This window comes from Canis lupus, chromosome 29 (genome assembly GCF_048164855.1).
Source record: "Canis lupus baileyi chromosome 29, mCanLup2.hap1, whole genome shotgun sequence".
Classification (NCBI taxonomy): Eukaryota; Metazoa; Chordata; class Mammalia; order Carnivora; family Canidae; genus Canis; species Canis lupus.
In genome coordinates this window covers 10,942,142-10,964,417 of record NC_132866.1, presented here as the reverse complement: position 1 = coordinate 10,964,417, position 22,276 = coordinate 10,942,142, and the positions used below count along the sequence as shown (strand labels likewise).

The 22,276-nt window shown below is 43.7% G+C and overlaps 1 long non-coding RNA gene across 1 annotated transcript in view; it reads left to right on the top strand.

Annotated features, from left to right (window-relative positions):
• The first annotated feature begins 5,888 nt into the window (after window positions 1–5,888).
• Window positions 5,889–22,276, top strand: part of LOC140620535 (uncharacterized) — a 73,963-nt gene continuing 57,575 nt past the window's right edge. The window contains exons 1-6 of the long non-coding RNA XR_012020295.1: window positions 5,889–6,383; window positions 10,901–10,979; window positions 11,601–11,775; window positions 16,565–16,717; window positions 21,004–21,118; window positions 21,556–21,638. This is a non-coding gene — a long non-coding RNA (uncharacterized lncRNA). The remainder of the gene's footprint in view (window positions 6,384–10,900; window positions 10,980–11,600; window positions 11,776–16,564; window positions 16,718–21,003; window positions 21,119–21,555; window positions 21,639–22,276) is intronic.

Below are 22,276 nucleotides of genomic sequence, written 5' to 3'. Positions count from 1 at the left end.
AGACAATTGTATAAAACAAAGACATGCTGTATCAGTTTCTTATGGCTGCAGTAACAAATTGCCACAGACTTACTTGCTTAAAATAACATAAATTTGCTGTAATTCTCAGTTCAGCCTGGGTCTCTGGTTGGGCTAAGGTCAAGGTATCAGCAGAGCTGGCTCCTTTCTGGAGGCTCTAGGGGAGAGTCTCTTTCACTGTTTTTTCAAGCTTCTAGAAGCTGCCGGCATTTATTCCTGGATCCTGGTCTCTTCCACCATCTTCAAAGCTGGCAGGGTAACATCTTCAAATCTCTTTGAATTCCACCTTCCATTGTCACATTTCCTTTTCATGCTCCTGTCTCCCTCTTTCCATTACAAGGACCCTGTGATGGCACTGGGCCCACCCTGATATCCCAGCATTATCTTTCCATTTCGAGATTTTCAACTTAATCACATCTAAGTCCCTTTCATTGTATAGGTAACATATTCAGGAGCCCCAAAAATTAGAGCAGAGAAATCTTTGACAGAGGGCATTACTCTATCTACCACATATGCCTTCCCCCAGTGCCAAAAGCCATGTTGGACTTGATTTGCCAAGAGTTGGGTGGTGGTCTTTTCTTTTTGGTGATCGCAGGAGTTTTGTTTCCTTCTGATTTGATAGACCCGATGCTTTGGCAAGGGCTTTTGAGTAAATGAGTGGGATGCATGAGTAATGAGTGGGATGTTCCAGGCCAAACAAACTTTCTGGCCTCCTAAGACCAGTGCTGGGCAGTACTGATCATACCCATTTACCCCATCTTTCTCTGAACTATCAGTATGAGGTCCCAGATATTTTTCAAGTCTCAACAACATATCTTTGACTGGAGATTCCATAGTATGGCCAACTGAATTACTCTTTCTTCCCAGAAGCAACCCTCATGACTTCCCTTCATCGCCTGGCGCAGCTATGTTGGCCAGTTTCCTTACTGGTTTCACTTCCATCCCTGCTCAACCACTTCCTCCACACGTACTTAAATTTGTCAACCTAGATCACTGGTGGGTTTTGTATTCTTCTCTATGCTCTGTGTAATGTCCAGGTTTTTTTCCAATAAGTATTTAAATAATTAGAAACCCCTTTAACAAACTCCCTGATTAAGAACCATCAAGGGTGTCTTCCCTGTCTTCTAGGATTTGACTTTCCTTTCCAGTATGAGCTGTGCTTTTTTCTCAGGGCCCCTCTGGATCTTGCATTCCACCTCTACTATAACACCCACTCATTTCATCCATTTGCAGCAATTATTTGAGTATGGGCTGTGAGCTGGGCCCTGTGTTGTCACACTGCAGAACGTATATAGTTTACACTTCTGTCTCCCTTGTAGACTGAGTTCCGTGTGATATATAAATTTATGCAGACGGAATCTCTCAAAACTATACTGACATAAAGATATCAAGTTGACTACAATGCAGGAGGAAACACATTTTCTAAGAGGAAGACAAAGTTTTACAGCTGCTCTAAGCTGGCATGCTATTTTGCTGTATAATAGCTTGACTATATAATTGCCAAGTGGTTGGTATGAAGTGTTGGGCTCGAGAGATATCCATCTTGAGATCTCCATTTTGGTTCCTTGGCCTAGATATTCTCATATCTTTTTCTGAGGTTAAAATCGCCAGAGTGACCTTGAGCTCCTAGTCCAAGGCCAGCTGATAAGACCTTGAGGTAGCTCTGGGGATAGAAGTCGAGGTTAGAAATTCAGTCAGGGGTCTACCCAGCCTTGATTCCAGCCCTGCCCTCCCCTGGGACAGCCCTTCTACTGGAGTGGACAATGTGTAGAAAGGCCGTGCCCAACAACTCATGTAAGGGAGCCATATTGGGCACTTGGACCATTTGGAACTTAGACTGAGACTTGTCAAGGGGAGTAGCTAAGGTCTTAAGACTCCCAATCTGTGACAACTATTGTATCCCTGGCTTTGTCCTTTCTTTATTCTACATGTTTCACCCTCCCCAGATCTAATGAAATTCTTGATCTGTGGCTTCTCATCAACCAGTTTACCACTTGTCGTCTAGTCCCTTCCCGGTGTCCCTGTCTTTCCTTATCTCATCTCTCTTCCTCTTCCTCAAACATTTAATGAGAAACTATTCCTGTGTCAGGCAGGCAATTTGATAGACAGAGAATGGCCTCATAAATAAATGGTTGATTTCTCTCTTTACCAAATATGGGTATTGAGGAATTGCTGTGTGTCTGACATTGGGACTAGCATGTTCAGAAGGTGAGAGATGAGAGATGATGACGAATTTGAGGAACTAAGACAGGTCCAGCCTGACTAAGCACAGAGTAGGAAAAGGGGGGCAATCTGAGCAATGATGCAGGAGGGGTAGCTAGCAGCCAGGGCATGCAGGGTCTTGAGAGCCATTTTGGACACTGGCCTAAGAGCAGTGGGAAACCATGGGAGCATTTAAGCTGAGGAGCGACATGGTAAGATATGTATTTTGTTGGTGTTTCTGTGGACAGCTGAGCTAAGAGGTGGGCTCAAGGAAGGTGGGGCAGTGGGAATAGATGGGAATGCAAAGATTCATGACATGAACAAATACTCAGGAGTGGGGCCCACCTCCCTTGGGAACTTATCAAATGTGGAGCCCCCTGCATTTAATTCTGTTATGTGCTGCTTAAATTTTGGTAACAGATCTCTCTAGTTTCTGAGGCTGTGTCCATGATTGGGGATTGGGCAGATAGGGGATAGCTGGGGTAGGATGGTGAAGTAGGTGGGAGGCAGTCAGGTGTGCCAAGTGAGAAGCTGGGGGTGAGTGGAGTGATGGACCCTGCATGTCCTTCTGGAGATGTTCTTGGGAACACTGATAAGGATATCTTTGGTGGTGGTGCAGAAGGGAGCTGAGGTTATTATTACTTGGCTATTAAAGGAATAGTGGCCTATGGAGGGCTGTGAAACTCAGTTCTCACATGTTGTCATAGAGGACTGACTCTCATGTGACAAGAGGAAGGAGTCACCAACTCTTAGGATGCATTTTGGTCCCAGAATATTTGTGCATTTTCTGGCTGTGCCCCACCTGTTTGTTTTTCACTGGAATGCAGAGCCTCAGGACTGACTCGGTCTCACAGCCTTTGAAGACTGCCAGCCAAAGGAACTGGAATCTAGTTCGGAAGCAATAAGAGGTGATTATAAAATACGGAGAACTTATGGGCATGGAGTGCTTCCGTTCTAGGTATTGTGCTGTGGATTCTCATAACTTTTCTATAGGGGAGGGGAGGCTCAGGAGAGGTGAAGGCTGCCTGGCTGCTGGCAGGGATCTCTCAGATCCTGAATCAGGTTTCAGTCAAGTGGGCTGACTGTGACTAAATGCTCAGCATTTGGAAAAGTGAACCCAGGCTGGGTGGGCTCCCACCCCAAACCTGTGGCCAGTTCATCCATGTATGAGAACTGAACTCCAGCCCCAGAGCCCTCTGCTGGGACCCCTGTGATCCTCACCTTCTGTCTCCACTACTGACCAGTGGCCCGTCTGCCCAGGGGAAACCCTGGTCAAGGCCAAGGTGTTCCTTAGGTAGGCTTCCTGCCTGCTGTCTAGGAACCCCAATGCACTCAGCTAGCTTGGTTCTGCCTCCCAGGCTCAGGAGCCACAGGTGTGCTGTGCTTGGCACAGCCCAGGTGAATATTGCTCCTGCAAAGCAGGTGCTCCACAGAGAGTTTTCTGGCTTCTGCATGAAAACAACAAATCACAGTCCTCCTTAAGGATGTAATAAATCAGATCCCTTTGGCACCTTTGTGAGGTAGACCAGTTGGCAAATCGTGCTGTGGAGGAGTTGATCAGCACTTAGGATGCTTATTGCAGAATGAATGGACCCAGTCAAAGGATCTCCAGGAAATAGAGGACCGTGGTCCCAGGGGTGGAGATGGAAAGTGATCATCCTGGCTGCAGTATGGAATTTCTGGAAGGCTATGGGTTCACAGGATGCTTTGTAGACTGTGTAAACTGTTGAGGCTCCTGGCCCCAAGGATTGCAGGCCTCACCAAGACCGATGTCATTGAGGATCGAAGTTCAAATATACTGACAACCTTGCGAGATCGTTACCGGAAATACTTTAGACAGAAAGGCTAAAGACAGCTGTTGGCTTTGAGCAAGTGTTTAAAGGAGATTAAGAATGATGAGCTACGAAGAAAGGCAAAATGTTAACTTAGAGTAAAAAGGAAACGTCTGTATGTCTTGAATGCCTCAGAGACACGGAGCTATATTAAATGTCAAATTAAAAGCCAAGTAATCAATGATAATAAATGCCAGCATCTTTAAAATGCAGCAGAAGTCGGCCATGGGCTCAGTGAGGCATGGATCATTTCTGTTCCACTGATCAAATTACCTTGGTTATATCTTCTCTGGGGGCAAAAGCCTCCACATTTGGAAAGATTGTGGTCAGACATTTAGGTGAACCTCCTGGCATGAAGTAAGAATTTGAGAACAGGGAAGGAGAGTGCTTAACACACACATCCTTGTAGTGAACACACACCACTGAGCTGCTTTGCTAAGTCTGATAAATTATAAAAGGCCCCTCCTGCCCCTCCTCACTTCCACACCATCTCCCTTCTAGAAGTTTTGAAAAATTAGCACTTGATCACGCATCATCTGGTAGATGTGACACATCTTTAAGTCATGTTGTAAAACCTCAGAACATATTAGTTGTGCCTACCATTACCCGCTGAAATCCATGTTTCTGTTTTGAAAGCTGCAATTTTCCAACAAATGTGTATTCCAAAGGATAGGCTGGACCGATAACTCCTGACCTCACTCCAGCTGAGCTCTCCAGTAGGTGGGGAAAAAGGAAAAAGAAAAGCTTCACTTGGTGCTCATTAGCTTAAGGAAAATGCACATTATGTTTTCCGGGCACAGGGTTTTATGCATCGCCCATATCCTGCCATGTTGAACTTTGTGCTTCCAAATGAGTCTGTGGAATTGGAATCCTATGTTTCTGCAGTTCTGAGTGGAAGGAAAATAGTCTGGCAAGCAGTACCTGGGCTGTGTCCTCCCCTCCAGTGTGAGCGCTCCTGGCTCTGACATTTGGAGGGCCAGTGCTGGGTCCCCCCAGGGAAGTCCTGAAGGTGGTTCAAACACCGTACAAGACTCCGGTCACTGGCTGCTGGTCAGAAGTGATCCTGTCTACCTTCCCTCCTCCTCTCTCTTTCTCTCTTCTCAATTCTTTACCCCTATTTCCCTCTTTTTAAAATATCACAGTTTGAAGGGCAGGTTGGATGGCTTTGGAACTCCCCTCAGTTGGCCTTGGTCCCAGTATGCCCCCGTCACCTGATGTCCAGGGGGCACCATAGCACAATGGCAGAGAATGCCCTGTGTGCTGGTTGATTTTATGTGTCCCCTTACCTGTGATAAGGAGTGCCCAGAGGGCAGGGAAAATAGTTCTGGGGGTGTCTGAGGGTGTTTCTAGAAAAGATTAGCATTTGAATTGGTGAACTGAGTAAGCCTGGCTGCCCTCTCCCATGTGGGTGGCCCTTCAGATCTATGGAGGGCCCCAGTAGAACAAAAAGGTGGAGGAAGGATGGACTCACCCTGCTTGAATTGACCTCCCATTTTCTCCTGCCCTTGGACACTGGTACTCCTGGTTCACAGAGGCCTGTGAATGACACCACCAGCTTTCCGGGTTCTGACAGATGGCAGGACTTCTCAGTCTCCATAGTTGTGTGAACTAATTCCTGCAATACGTCTCTTCTTATATATCCCTGCACGTATTCCATTGATTCTATCAAGCCCTGACTAGTATACCCTCCCGACACTCGATTATTAGTTGGTCTTTGGACCTAAGACCCAGTACAAATCTCCCTGGTAAGTGACATTTGATCTTTGACCTTTGTTTCCTTTCCTTTTTTATTTTTTTTAAGATTTTATTTTATTTTATTTATTTTACAGAGAGAGAATGAACAAGCAGGAAGAGTGGCAGGCAGAGGCAGAAGCAGAATTCCTGCTTCTTGATCCCAGGACCCCAGGATCATAACCTGAGCTGAAGGCGGTCACTTAACCAACTGAGCCACCCAGGCATCCTGAGGCCATTGTCTCCTACACCTGAACAGCTTCAGAAGAAAGCCACCTACCATTGCCACCATCTCTAGGGACCTCATACACAGAAGCAGATAGCAAGAAAGAGCCCTATGTGTCCCCACGCCCAGGGCTACCATGGCCCAGCTCCTGTGTAGAAGACAGAGGAGCCCTCATACCCCTGCAGCCCTCAGCAATAAGTGTGGCTCACCTTGGCCTGGAGGCCAAACAGCTGGCCCTAACAGGGCCTCGTCTCCACCGCGGGCAGACAGGGATGGAGTGTGATGGACAACCCTTGAGCTGCTTTCTCTAGAGGCCACTGAAAATCACCCGTCGGAGGATCTCTATTACTTCCACCGTGCAGAATGGTGCCGAAGTAAGGATTTACACAAATCTTAAAAAACATGGAGTAGTGTGTATTTTAGATACTGTTGCCACATCTAATTAGCCATTGAAGTCAAAATGTTTCTAACGAAATAGGGAGTTCGCAAACGATTAAATGCGAGGTCCCATTTTTTCCTTTTGTACATTAGAAACAATTGTACTAGCCCCATAATGTCGTCTTGAGATGTTATCTGAAGATGAGATTGCTTTATCAGGATTGTTCTAAATAGTCAAAAGAGCACACAGCTTCATTTTCCAAAAGCTGTGAATCAAATCTGTTTTATACAATCAATAATGAGGGCGCTGACCTCATTTCTTTGAATTTGCACCAATGTAGTGTTTGTGAGACTTCGAGGCATGGATTAATGGTGAGAAACAAGGTGTTTGCTTTCCTCCCTACTTCTTCCAGCCAGCTGGGTGGTGGCTGTGCCCATCTGACCCTGAGACACAGGCCAGAGCAGATCCTGTGAGGCCGCCAGGGCTTCTCTGCAGAGAACCTGACCTGGGCCCTGCTGCTGCGAGCCTCCTGTTCATCTGTGGGACAAGTCACCACAGCTGAGGGCCTTACAGCAGCAAACCACCCACATGTAGGAGCTCCCAGTTCTGTAGGTCAGGGGTCCTGCTGGGCCTCACTGGGCTAAGGTTGAGAGGTCAGCAGGGCCCGCCCTCCTTTCTGAGGCTCTAGACAGGAATCTGCTTCCTTACCTTCCCGCTTCTGGAGGTTGCCTGTATTTATTTCCCTCTAACAACTTCAAAGCCAGTGACAGTAGGTGGAAGGGCGTGTCCACGGGAAAACCGAGCAGGGAGCCTGATGCAGGATTCGATCCCAAGACCCTGAGATCATGACTTGAGCTGAAGGGTGATGCTTAACCAACTGAGCCACCCAGGTGCCCTTCTCTTTCCACTCGTAAGGACTCAGGCAATTAAATGGATCCCACCCAGGGAATCCAGGATGACCTCCCATCTCCAGGTCAGCTGGCCAGCAACCTGCATCATGGCATCTGAACCCTAAGTCCCTTTGCCATGTGACACTCATAGGTTCCAAGAACAGGATACGGGCCTCTTGGGGAGGCATTATTTTGCCTGCCATGCTGACCGCAGGCCTACGTTTCTGCGTGCTCCGTGCTGCTCAGTCTACCTGCTCGGGGCCTCCTGGATTCTTTGCTTTTCACATGTAGGTCAGCTTCTCTACCTGGAGCCCGAGTAGCTGCAGCTTTGGGGAAGCTGGGCCAACTGGAACACAACCCGGAGACTGCGGGGTGTGGGAGCTCGGGGCCTTTACAGAGAAGGTGGGAGGACCCGCAGAAGGTGTGGTCCTGTCTGGTCTGGGAGGTGACCCAAGGCCATGGTGGAGGGGTGGGGCTCTGGGTAATCTGCAGGGCCAAGAGCCCACTGCCGAGTAGTGAGGCCTTAGCTGTGCTCGCCTGGACTCAGCAATGCCAGACAACCCGTCTCTTCCTGGGGACCACGCCGCGGTGTATACAAACCATCACAAAGACACAGCAAACAGGGCAGCCCGGGTGGCTCAGCGGTTTAGTGCTGTCCCTTCGGCCCAGGGTGTGACCCTAGAGACCCAGGATCGAGTCCCACGTCAGGCTCCCTGCATGGAGCCTGCTTCTCCCTCTGCCTGTGTATCTGCCTCCCTCTCTCTCTTTCTCTCTGTCTCTCATGAATAAATAAATAAAATCTTTAAAAAAAAGACACAGCAAACACTGGGATTATGAGGTGCAGTCTGACAGCAGCTTAACTCAGGAGAATAATTTACTTAACTCTGGATGACTAGGGGCTGGGTCTCCCCTTTCCCACTTACCGGAAAATCTATACTTGGCTGAAATTGATGTTTGATTTTTTTTTTTTCTTCTGTATTCTTACATTCCTGAAGGTGACAAATAGTCTTTTGGCAAATACTGAATCTCTCTGAAATCCTGCTGACTGTGGCCTAATTTTCTTCCTCGTGCACATTGACGAGACTCCCTGCAGAAGAGATTGATCCAGCTTGTTTACAGTGGGGGGAAGCAATTGATTTTAATTAAATCCTCTTTTTAGAAATCAGCAGAACGTGTCCATTTTGGGGCCCCCTCTTTTCTCAACATTAATCAACTTGTTAAATAATTTCTTCTAATTTATGGGCCCCAATTAGCCTCTCTCTGGAGACCTGGAGAATTAAGTGAGACATACCATTCATTTCCAGTAACCTTGAGTCATTAATTTTGAATCCTCACATTCAGAGTTCAGGGAAATTATTCAGTAAGACTTTAGACCATTTTCTAGTTTTTCTTTTTTTCATTTTGCATTCCATGTGTCAATAATTGGCACACAGTGGGTAAAAGTGCTGTGGATTAGAATCCCTTTGTTGAAAGGGGTCCTACTACTGGCTCATCTGTCTCTCCACTGCTGGACTTCTCTCTGGTGGTTTCTCTGTCAGGGAACCTCAAACTTGAATGTACATGAGAACCGCATAGGGATCTTGTTAAAACAGCATTACAGGTCTCTGGTTCTGCTTTACTGGGTGGAGGTGAGGCTTGAGAATTTGCATTTCTTATTTTTTAAAATAAAATCATATATTTGAGGTGTATAATGTGATTTGATACAGTGAAATGATTACTACAACCAAGATCATTAACACATCTATCTCCAGTTAACCACTTTTTTGTTTTTTTTGTCATGGAAAGTATCTGAAATCCACTCAGCAAATTTTCAGTGTTCAAATTTTCAGTGTATTAATTATAGTTCTCATGCCCGGACATTAGATCTCTAGACTCATTCATCCTACACAACTGCAACCTTGTCCCCTTTGACTTCCCCCCACCTCCTCACCCCTGGTAACCACTGTTTGACTCTCTGGTTCTTTGACTTCAAGTTTTTTAGATTCCATATATAAATGAGATCATGCAGTTAAAAAATATTTTTAATGATTTATTTATGAGAGAGAGCATGAGCAAGTGGGGGGGAGGAGCAGAGGGAGAGGGACAGCAGACTCCATGCCGACTGGAGAACCCAACACAGGGCTCAATCTCAGGACCCTGAGATCATGACCTGAGCTGAAATCAAGAGTTGGATGTTTAACTGACTGAGCCACCCAGGTACCCCTGAATTTTTGGAAAAAAATTCTGTCTGCCTTATTTCACTTACCATGATGTCCTCCAGGTTCATCCATTCTACAAATAGCAGGATCTTTTTTAAGGCTGAATGATCCATTATGTATACACCACAATTTCTTTGTACATCTGTCTATTTACTTAGGTTGTTTCCATGTGTTGGCTATCGTGGATAAAGCTCAATGGACGTGGAATGTAGATCTCTCTTTGAGGTACCGATTTTAGTACCTGGAGAATTTGGATTTCTTTTAATTTTTAATTTTAATTCCGTTTGCCAACATATAACACCCAGTGCTCATCCCATCAACTGCCCTCCTTAGTGCCTGTCATCCAGTCACCCCATCCCACCACCCTCTTCCCCTTCCACAACCCTTTGTTAGTTTCCCAGAGTTAGGGATCTCTCATGGTTTGTCTTCCTCTCTAATTTTTCCCCATTCATTTTCCCTCCTTTCCCTTATAATCCCTTTCACTATATGAGTGAGACTATATGATGATTGTCCTCTGATTGACTTATTTAACTCTGCATCATACCCTCCAGTTCCATCTGTGTCAATGTAAGTGGTAGGTATCCATCTTTTCTGCTGGCTGAGTGGTATTCTATTGTATATATAGACCACGTCTTCTTTATCCATCATCTGTCAAAGGTCATCATGGCTCCCTCCACAGTTGGGCTATTGTGGACATCGCTGCTATGAACATTGGGGTGCAGGTGTCCCATAGTTTCACTACATCAGTATCTTTGGGGTAAATCTCCAGTAGTGCAATTGCTGAGTCACAGGGTAGCTCAATTTTTAACTTCTTGAGGAACCTCCACACAGTTTTCCAGAGTGGCTGCACCAGTTCCCATTCCCACCAACAGTGCAAGAGGGTTCCCCTTTCCCCACATCCTCTCCAATATTTGTTGTTTCCTGTCTTGTTAATTTTAACCAGAGAACTTGAATTTCTAACAAGCTTCCAGGTGATGCCTATGCTTCTGGTGCATGGCCACACTTTCAGCAATGCTGGTATATCTAGACAGAATGTTTTTGGAGATCTGTGTAAGGAGGAACTTTGATGGGCTATGGGGAAGGAGGGCAAGGTGATTCTGTGTCATCAGACATTTTAATGCCACAAATGGCTACTTCTGAGGGACTCTAGGAAGGAAACATAAGATACTAGGTCTCCAAAAGGTAGAAATTGAGTAATGGAGGTGAGCTAAAAAAATAAATCTTATCATTCTTAACTTTGGTAGCCCAGTTTTCTCTCCGTGTGATAGTATACATGAAGAGTTTCTGTGTATTATCCCTCGTTACTTCTTAAAGTTTCTTTTGAAGTAATAGTTGCCACTAAATGCATCATCACTTTTGCTCAGATCTTTCGTGGTAATCCAGATTCATTGAAGTTCATCTGTATGCATTGCCTTTTTCTCCAGACTTTTCCGGAGAGCATAATTTGGGGAAGAAATGGAACTTCATTTGAGAATATAAATATCTTACGAAATTGCCTCTAAGGTAGGTAAAAATTTAATTGGCTTAATTTTCAGAGGTGCCTTAAAAAATCATTCTATCACCAGTTGATGTCAATGAATAAGGACACCCCTCTGAGTTTGAGATTTCCTGCCTATACTTTCCATGTCTTATAAAAAAAATTTGGAGACCGATGTTTTGCCATGTTTGGGGAAGAAGCAATGATTTTGATGGAATGAAACTCTTTATAAGGCTTATTTTTAATGAAAATCATCAATGACTATAATAGGGACACACAAAACTTAAAGAAGTTAGTGAAGGTAGCATCCTGATTTTTTGATACTTAAAATATGACTTATAAAACAGATTTGTGAGGGTGCAAATATTTATAGGACACTCTGTGTAGTCTGTAAACTATTTTAGTTAAGGGTTTTCCTTAAGTAGAAAGATACCCATCTGTGACGTAGGGTCTGATTCACTTTTCAAAAATTGAATGGCACTATTTTTGGAACAAAATCATTGTGAGACATGAGGTAAAGATGTGCTGGGCAGTTGGAGAGAGAAGGGGTGAACAGATAATCATAATTAGGAATTTGTGGAGTGTCAAGGGTTTCAAGTTTTTCAGTTACGTTGGCCATGACTCAGCACTGTTTTTTCTCCTGGAAGTGAGAGGAGTTTGAAGAGACAAAGCTTAAAGAAAGTCCCTGGGCGACTCAGTGGAAAGTGCTTGGAAAACCTGCAGATGATCTGGGGCCATAGTAAGGAAGAAACAAGAAATACGGAGAACCGTCAGAAGGGAGGAGTATGTGGAAGAGGACACGAGCCGGATTCATTGCTGCAAGTTAGTGATCCACACTCTGAATTAGGCTCTGGTCTCTTGAATTTGCAGCCCAGTTTTAGCTTTCCTTCCATATGTCCTTTTAATCGTCATAGTTGGTTATTTTTAAGCATAATTCCAGATTTTCAATGCCACCTCTACAAGGCTTTGTATAAATGCCAGGAGAGCCAGGCCAAGGAGGAGAACCAAGCAGGATTCTTCAGTTCACAAGGTGACTTTGTCAACTCCTGCTGGCTTACTTCCATGTTTTTTTAGTTCTCCTTTTCCTTTTTTTTCAATTTATTTTTATTTATTTTTTTTAGCAGTCCTATCAGGAGCAGAGAACTGCTCCTGGGCTCCAGAAATATAGAGTGACAGAGAACAATTCCTGTTAGAATGTTTAAAGATTTTATTCATTTATTCATGAGACACACACACACACACACACACACACACACAGAGAGAGAGAGAGAGAGAGAGAGAGAGAGAGAGAGAGAGGGGCAGAGGCACAGGCAGAGGGAGAAGCAGGCTCCGTGCAGGGAGCCAGACGTGGGACTTGATCCTGGATCTCCAGGATCACACTCTGGGCTGAAGGCAGTGCTAAACCACTGAGCCACCCAGGCGTCCCAATTTCTGTTAGAAGGTTAAAGGCTCACCGACCCCTCTCTTCTGGACTCTCAAAGAATAAATAATGACTGCCCCCTTGTTCTGGGACTGTGTGTTTTTTGACTTGCAGCTGGAGCATAGAAGAGCTGTTATCCATGCTCCATTCGTTTCACGAGCCTGGAGGCCTCCGGTGCCTCACCTCCAGATTGCTAATTCAAACCACACTGCAGAGAAGGAGAAGGAGGGTCAGCCTTGCTTATTAAAGAGAACTGGAGCATTCCTAACAGGAGCATTCCTAGCGCTTCCCCTGGTTTCCTCAGGTTCCTTTTAAATACAGACCTTTCTCAGTAACCACCTCCTACTGTGCTTTGAGGCTCGGTTCAAAGAGTGCTTCCTCTGAGAAGACTCAGCAAGCCACTCAAGCACAAGCTGGCACTGTCCGTCTGCGTCACCCTCCAATTTTCACAAGTATCTCTAGGGTGCAGTGGCCTCGTTGTTTTAGGTTGTTTGCACTTCTGTGTTTACAGCTCCTAGCGTAGCACCAGGCGTGCAGCACTTATTCAGTATGTGTGACCAAACATGCTCCTTCATCCACGTTCAGCGCACATAACACGCATCTCAACACACCCCTTCAACTGGACCAAGGCCAATGTCCAAGGATAGAAGTATGCAAACTGAAACTTTTCCTCCAACTATGTTGGAGCCTTCATAGGATGAGTCCAATTCTCTTTTTTGAAAGGGCCAGTGTAAATAGAAGGACAGAGGTATCTGGGGTTAGACCTGGATGCAAGTCCTAACTTTTCCTAATAGCCACGTGCATTTGGACAAGCATTACTCCTGTTTGTGGCCATTTCTTCATCCATGGAATGGAACAGAAATAGCATCCATTATGAGTTTAATGGGAGGATGACATGAGATAATGCATGTCATGTGCTTGGTCTAGTGACTGGGATTTCTCAGCAGGGAATGGTGACTATTCTTAATATAGAGGCCATGGCACTTGGATGCTTGCTTTCCCGTCTTAAAATTTCTCCACAGAACACACACAGGCACACTCACACTCCTGTTTCTTTTTCTTTTTTTTTTTTTTTTTTAATTTTTTGGGTATAGCTCAGTCTGTTTGCTTTTGTACCCTGATCAGTTTAAACCATTTTGCTTTTACCCCAGTCCTGAATATGGTTGTCAAGGACCACGTGCCCTTTCATTGTTTTTCAGTCTCAAAATTTGCTCTAGTCTTAAGAATGCGTTTCCAGTAGTATCCTTTGTGAAATGAATCTGTCTCCCTGGTGTAGGAAGGGTTTGAGGTGACAGGTTCCCACTGGGAATCATGCCCTCTTGGCTCTGTCCTGCAGCACAGATGGACTTGTGATTTATCCATCTGGTGGCCTTAAGGGAAAATGACAGAATAATGGTGTATCCAGATGACTCTATTCCTGAGACTGAAGGAAACATGATAGAACAAAAATCAGCTGGAGCACAGCAGTGACAGCATCCTTGTTTTGCATCTAGGGTATAATCTCAGGGAGGGCTAAGACTATTCCTCTTTGTGTGAAAAAGTCTAGTGTCCTAGAATGCCAGATTTAGAACTAGAAAGAAAACCTGTTGTCCTCAAGAGCACCCCATCCATCCCTGACCACTTCTTCCATTTTACAGACAATTAGACTGAGGCCTAGAGAAGAAAGGGAATGGGCCGCCCAAGGAATTAGTGGGAGAAACAGGAAAACAGGGCCCAGGTCTCATGACTCCCCTAAACATAGTTTTTCCATGGAATTTAAGGCTCTTTGGCCAAACTTAAAAATATTTGGAGATCCCCCCATAGACCTGGATTTCTGTGAATACCAACAATGAAAAGGAAAATAGGCTTAGATGACATTTTTCTTCCTTTTCTAAACTCTCCTTTACTCAATCTTTCCATTTCTTAGAAAGTCTGTCTACCTTGGTTTTTAGGAAAATGCCACATCCACTCACTGAATGCTTTATCTCTGCTTATAGACTCAACACTCTCAGGTCTTAGTTTATGTCCCATAGACACTTCACCCATACAGTGCTCCTAGCAAATATTAGCTAAAGGTGTGAAAGAATATGTGAACGTACATTTCTCTTACCTCGTCTTTATAACACCTCATCTGATTACTTTAGCATTGCTCTCCTATCCTATATGAGCTGAATATAAATAATTTTCAATCATAATGCTTTTAAAACTAGTACTGGAATCTTATGCTCTTCTGGGGATTTGAAGCAAGTTATGGTACCCCTAAATTAGCATAAGTATTAAATTTAGATTTTTATGATTCCAAATATTCTTTAAAATGTTCCCTTCAAAACCAAATTCATAGATTCTATGCTTTTCATTTGTGAATGATTTAGGATATTTGAATCTTGTTTGAAGTTAAGGTTATTACAGCTTAGTGATTAAGAGAAAGGACAAGGGAGTCAGATTGACTGTTTGGATGCCTGCCCAGCCTCTTACTCTCTGTACAGGCCTGGAAAGCTATGTAACCTCTCCGCAAGCTTTAATTTCCTCATTAGTAAAATGGAGACATAATAGGACCTACCCCATAGGATGATTGTGAGAATTAAGTGAACTAAAGATGCAAAGTATTTGGTTAATATCTGTCATATAGTAAATGTGTGATGAAGATTAGCTGTGATGATGATCATAATAAAACATAATAATTGTAGTCAAATGAGTATGAATGTCAAAGAAAAAAAAGTGACATTGACTAGGAAACTTATTCCTGAAAAACTGTTCCTAGAGGTTCCCAGCAATCTAAGGAATGATTTCCATCCTTGTGTTGGCTTTATATCATGTCAATGTAGGTGGAACTTTGTTTCCCAGAATTCCTTGCCATGTCTTATTCTTGATTGAGGCTGGTCATCAAAGGATTTTGCACAAGATTTACTAGCAGAAGTGAAGTGGCAGCCACAACCCTCTGAAGGTCAGTGTAGCATGCCCCTGCTACAACAGGCCCGTTGCCTTGTTGATAGTTCACTTTATTGGTGCTGGTGAGCTCACAACTCCTCCACCTTTCCTAGGACCGCTTCCACCAGCTTGTCCAGGTCCTGGGGCGGGTGCATGTGCAACTCAGTGGCAAGGGACACCAGCTTCTGCCAGTTACATCATCGGGTCTGATGATTAGATAGATACCTGTTCTAATCTGTGTGTGGGTTCCAGTTTGTCAGTGTGTGTTCTAGACAATATTTATAGTTCCCATTATATCCTTACCTCTCCCTCTTCATTTTTCTTTTTTTTTTTTTTAATTTATTTATGATAGTCATACAGAGAGAGAGAGAGAGAGAGAGAAAGAGAGAGAGAGGCAGAGACACAGGCAGAGGGAGAAGCAGGCTCCATGCACCGGGAGCCCGATGTGGGATTCGATCCCAGGTCTCCAGGATCGCGCCCTGGGCCAAAGGCAGGCGCTAAACCGCTGCGCCACCCAGGGATCCCCCTCTTCATTTTTCTTCCTGACTTTCATCCCTGTCACCCTACAGTTACTTCACCCTACAGACCCATCACAAATGTGAAGTCAGCAACCTTCCATAGATTTCTTTACCTGCTCCCATAGTTTTACAGGTAACCAAGTAGTTGCTGCCACAGAATATTTTAGTGAAAATAAGGAGCACTGGATAACTTGAGGCAAGTTATCCAACTTGTGTGTGTTTTTCTTGTTGCTGTTTTATCACAGATATCTGCAAGTGCTACTGGGCAGCACCAGATATTTAACCGCAGGCCATTAAGTGAGCATGTGACCTGAGCCACCTACCATAAATTGGATGTTACCCACCCACCAAGCCATAAGGTTGGGTGTACCTAGTAGCATTCCATCATCCAATATAAGCAATGTATATGAGATTAGGATAGAGCAGATAAAGTGTCAGTAGATGCATGCTCATGGAACTTACTCATTTAACCATATCCACATTGCCCTGAAGCAGCTAACCTGGTAGACCCTGAATTGCCTTTTAGAATATCCATTTACAGTGCCAGTTGGGCAAAAACACCTTGTAGGGCTGGGATCATATGCTCTAAGTCAGGAGCCAATATATGGTGCTGTTTTCATTACCTTCTTGGGACTGGGAATCAAGGAGTGAATGTCAGAGTGGCTCTTCTTATCCCTAGTGACCTAAAAGTTTTACTTTCCTGTCTGAGGCTTTGGGCCTGCTTGTCTAGAAATCTTAGTTCCCAACGGATGATTGCTTCCACCAGGAGACAAAGCAATGGTTCCATTAAATGGGAAGCTGAGGCCACCAGCCAGCCACTTTGGGCTCCTTATCACAGTGAATCAACAGGCAAAGAAGAGTTTTATACTGACTGGACTGAGTGATCCTCACTGTCAAGTGTTGCTTCTATGCAGTAGAGGTAAGTACCTTTTGATACCTCTTAAAATACCCATGCCCTATGAATAAAGTCAATGGAAAAGCACAATAATAAAATTCAGCTTTGACTTCTAATAGCCTAGACCCTTTAGAATCAAAGGTTTGGGTCACCTTGGCAGGCATCATGACTAGCTGACATACTTGCTGAAGACAAAATGCATATGGAGTAAATAGTGAAGGAAGAAAGTTATGCCAGCTATAACCACATGGTGACTTGCAGAAATAAGTTACAGAAGCCATAACAGTTATGAGCATTTCCTTGTTATGACATGTCCATACTTGTGTATGTATTGCTTTGTTCCTCTCTTCCCCTTCTCCCACCATCCTACATAAGACGTATTAATAGTAGTTAACTTTATATCTCAGTATTTAAGTTACAGGATTTCAAAAGGAAAGTATGACTCAGAAGAGGAATGAAAATGACCCAAAGATGCATAAAAAGATTCTGTATCCTCTTTTTTGGGGGGACTGTGTTTTCAATGGTTCAAGGAATATTTGCTTGAGGGCAAGTGGAAGCATGATTTTGCTATTGTCTCTATTTGGAAGTTAAGTATGGTTTAGAAGAGGTATGTACGGATGCTTAGCTGACAAAGGGTGGACTGTGGTGGTTTTATACTCTGTCAGTTGACCTAAGCTAAAATGATCAGTGAAATTTCAAGAAATGAGATGAAATTACTATACAACACATTAAGCTGCTGTAGATAATTTTTGCAAGGAAATAGAGTTTAAATAAAATAAAACCTTTAAAAATCCCATCACACGTATTTTGCCCAGAGTCTCTGAAACATTAGCAAATGGGGAAAATTGTAATTCTGATTAATAAGTGTTGTGGAAAAGTTGGGATTTGGAGCAGTCAAGAAAGAATTCTTGAGATGTCTTTGGGTACAAAAAGGTGGTTTTATCAAAGCATGGGCGCAGGACCCATGGGCAGAAAGAGCTGCACTGGGGTTGTGAGGGAATGGTCTATTATACATTTTCAAGTGGGGAGAGGGTTAGGGGTAGCATAAATCTCCAAGATATTTTGAAAACAAGGCTTCCAGGACCCTCAGGGGGCTAGCTATTGTTAGGAAAAGGTCATTTATTACTGTTTAGTAAAAACTCAGTCATGGGACCCTTCAGATGTATCTCAGGGGCCATATGCTTGCAGGGTGACTGCCAATGTATATCTTGGGGGGTTGAGACAAAGGAAGTTTTTGAAGGAATTTCTGTATGTTTGAAGAAGACTCACAGGATCCTGGGGGGGTCGGACTGAGATTACCTTTTACCTTTAGCAAAGTGTCAGCATTGAGGCAGCTGAGCAGCAAGAGGAAGGTCACTCTGCCTATTTCAAGGACTTATCAATGGGCTGTTAAGTAGTAAGGAGATTCAATTTTTTCTTTTGCCTTTGTTTCCCACATCGATAAGCACTCAGGAGATAAAATGAAACCTGGCGAGTTTTGGCAAAAGAAATTGGCTTCACTGGGTTGTGTATTGAATATAGGATTTTTTCAGAAGTCTTGAGAAACAGATGAAGCAAACCTGATTCCCCATGGTCAGAAAGCTGAGCTGAAAATAGTTGAATATCCAACAAACTGAAAGACACAGCAAAGTCAGGGCTGTGTCTGCAAGTGCAAGATGAACAATGACCGTGAAGCAGGCTCACATGAGAGAGGTGTGAATTAAACTCCTCTCTTCCTTGGCTGGTTGGGGTGTCTTGAGTCTGTAAGAAGGAGGGCATTAGCAGCCCTACTGATCCACTCTCATGATATGAAAGTCAAAAGAAGGTGAAAGAATCTTTTCAACAAATTGTGCTGGGAAAACAGAATTTCCTAACACAAAAGAATGAAGTTGGACCTTTTTCTTATACCACTTACAAGAATTAACTCAAAATGCATTAAAGACTTAAATGTAAGACATCAAACTTACACAAGAAAATGCAGGGAAAATCTTCACAACATTGGACCTGGCAATGATTTTTTTTTTTTTAGATATAACATTAAAAGCATAAGCCACCAAAAGTAAATAGATGAATGGGGCTATATCTAGCTTAAAATCTTTTGTGCATCAAAGGACACAATGCCTAGAGTGAAAAGACAATCTTTGAAGTTGGAGACAATATTTGCAAACCCCTTTCTGATAAGGGGTTAATATCCAGAATGCATCAAGCAGTCCGGCAAGTTGTCAACAAAAAAATCAAATAACTCAATTAAAATATGGGTTTAAAACTGAATAGACATTCCTCCAAAGATTATATACAAATGGCTAATAAGCATATGAAAAGATGTTCAACATCACTAATCATCAGAGAAATGCAAATCAAAACCACAATGGGATATCACTTCATACTCATTAGGATGGCGACTACGGAAAAACCCCTGCAGAAAATAACAGGGTTGGCAAGGATGTGGAGACATCAGAACTCTTGTGCACCGTTGGTGGGAATGTAAAATGGTGCAGACACTATGAAAGCAGTATGAAATTTCCTTAAAAAGTTAAAAATATGATCCAGCCATCTCACCTCTGGGTATCTATCCGAAAGAATTGAAAGCAAGGCTTCAAAGAGACAGTTGCACACCCCTGGTCATAGTAGCACTGTTCACAACACTTGAGAGGTGGAAGCAACTTGGGGCACCCAGGTGGCTCAGTCAGTAGAGCAAGACTCTTGATCTTGGGGTCATGAGTTCAAGCCCTATGTTGGGTGTAGAGCCTACTCAGAAACAAAGGTGGAAGCAACCCAAATATCCAGAGATAGATGAATGGGTAAATAAAATGTGGCATATACAGACAATGAAATATTGTTCAGCCTCAGAAAAGAAGCACTGTCACATGCTACAGCATAGAAGAATCTTGGCATTCTGTTGTATGAAATAAAGCAATCACAAAAAACCAAATACTGAATGATTCTGTTTATATGAGGCATCTAAAGTTGTGAAATTTATAGAAACAGAAAGTAGAGGGGTGCCTGGGTGGTTCAGGAGGTTGAGCATTCGACTTAATTTCAGCTCAGGTCATGATGTCAGGGTTGAGAGATTCAGCCCCTACACGGAGCTCCACACCCAGCAGGGGGTCTTCTGGAGATTCTCTCTCACTCCCCCCTCCCCTGACCACTTGCAGGAGTATGAAACAGAAGGGCGGCTGTCAGGGGCTGAGGAAATGGGATATGAAGATGATAAATTTTGCTGTGTTTACAACAGTTTTTTAAAAAGGGAGAGATGGTGTTCAGTGGAGTTTTTTTTTCTTTCCTGCAGTATCTCCTAAAGAGAAAACTTTATAAAAGTCTTCCTTCTGCTAAGCCTCAGGGAAACCTGATCAGAAATGCAGCAATTCATATGCAAAACAAGTTGCCCTGGAGCATTTCACCTTCCTTCTCCAGCTGTTGCTCATCTTGAAGGGCCTGTGTACCAGGTGCCATCTGCTAGCTCCTAGAACTCTTTTGTCATCTGTGCCCTAATAAGACTTTCACTACCTCAGAATTAACCAGAAGTAGCTGTTGCTTCTTTGTACTGAGGCCAGGGAAACAGCTGGACCCCAGTAGTTCCCAATGATCAAAGCGTTTCAAGATGTTTTGATACATTCAAGAGCCAGTGATCTCACCTCCCATCCAGTTGAGTAGATCCTGATGAACGTAGGTATAAGTCTTCTGTAATCTAAATTGGAAAAACGATCAAATGGTGAACCCAAATATAAGATGGAGTAAGCCTTGTCTAACTGGTATCAGTACCAAGACATAATGTCTTGGAAGCCAACTAACTGGATATACTAACTGACCAGAAATTCCCCCTGCATTCTGTTTCATTTATTTAACAAATTTAAGCAGTAGTTACTGGGTATAGGTGCCACTCTGTTTTGCAAATACTAGTTCATTTAATCTTTTACAAGAGTCCTAGAGTTCACTACAAACATGATCCCATTTTATGGATGAGGAAATTGAAGTACAGAGAGGTTAAGAAACTTGCTTGGGTTCACCCAGCTACTAAGTGGTGAATCTGAACTCAAACCCAGGCAGTCTTGTTCCAGAATCATGTCTCACAGGGGAAGAAAAACAGAAGATCTCAAGGAAAGCAAATATCAAGGAAACAGACATACTTTAAAAGTAAATTTCTGCTTTAGGATTCGTTTATTGTTTCCTTTCCCAGCTAAGGTATCCATAATAATGACTATTAAATTTCACTTTAGCTAATATTGCTTGAAGCCCTACTATGGACCAAGCATTGTGCTGTTTCTTCCATGCATTTGTTCACATTTTATGCTACAGCTGTTTAGTTACTTATCTTTATCCTCCTTTCACAGATTACAACACTGAGGCTTAGAGAAAGAATAGAAAGCCCAGAACCACATGGATGTGTATGAAGAATCATGATTGGAACTACCTGCTTTTGGACCTCATGCTACTTACGTAAACTCTGTAAGATATCAAAGAGAAATGGGCAGTCCTGTGCTTTTATATATATGAATGCATTCTTTAAAAATAGGGTGTTAGAGAGGGGTGACTAGAGTGCTGGCCCCATGAGAAGAACAGGCTCTGGCAAGCACTGGGCATGTATAGGGTCTGCAGTCTCCAGTGGAACACGGCACTAAGGTGAGTGCCACCACCTGTGCCAATCATCACCTGCCATCCTGGCTAAAATGGTTGTCAGTGGTGCCACCATTTATCCGTTCATTTGACATTTTTGGAGCACTTGCCATGTTGCAAGGGATCAGACACAGGAGGTATCTGCTTCATTAGTCTCTTTGGAGGATTAAATGGGATAATGCAAGTACAAGTGTTTGGCTCCTTGTAAGTGCTCAGTAAATCTACTAAGTAAAAGCGCCAACCCTCATTCCAGATTATATATGTTCTAGATCCACTCAGTGTTAGACAACAATCCAACGGCAGATCTACAACAGCTGCTTCAGCAGGTGCTGTGACCATCTCCATATCACAGGTGAGCAGACTGAGGCACATAGAGGTTAAGTAACTTGCCCAGGGTTACACAGCTTAATGAAAGACACACCCCCCTAATTGACTGATCCAGGGCTGGAGATACCTTTCTCATCAGGCCAGTCCAGTAGCTCATTTCCCTGCTAGCAGGGGAAGGGAAGGGAGATAGAGGTGAGACACCTTGAAGCTCTCAGAAGGATCTTGGACACCAGCTGGGCAGTGGCACTTTCCGGGGTCCCCCCACCCCATTCTGCTTTTCCCAAACTCTGGCTGTTCAGTTCTGCCTTTGATTCTGTAAGCATCCTACTATCCTTCCAGAAAGCTTTCCCCTTTTGTTTTTCAGTTAGTTATAATCAGATTTGTGTTTTGTTTTGTTTTTTGAACTCATGAACCTGAGGTAATGTGGGGCTTGAACTCATGACCCTGAGGTAATGATCTGAGCAGAGATCAAGAGTCAGATGCTTAACTGACTGAGCCAGCCAGGCGCCCCTGTAATTGGATTCTTTATTTGTACCCTCAATAAACATAATGTGCCTATGTTGAATTAGAAATTTGGAGGGTCAGCCTGGACATTTACTTTTGGAAAAGGCCATGGGAATGACTCTGCTCAAGGTTAAGAAACACTGCCCAAAATGACTGAGA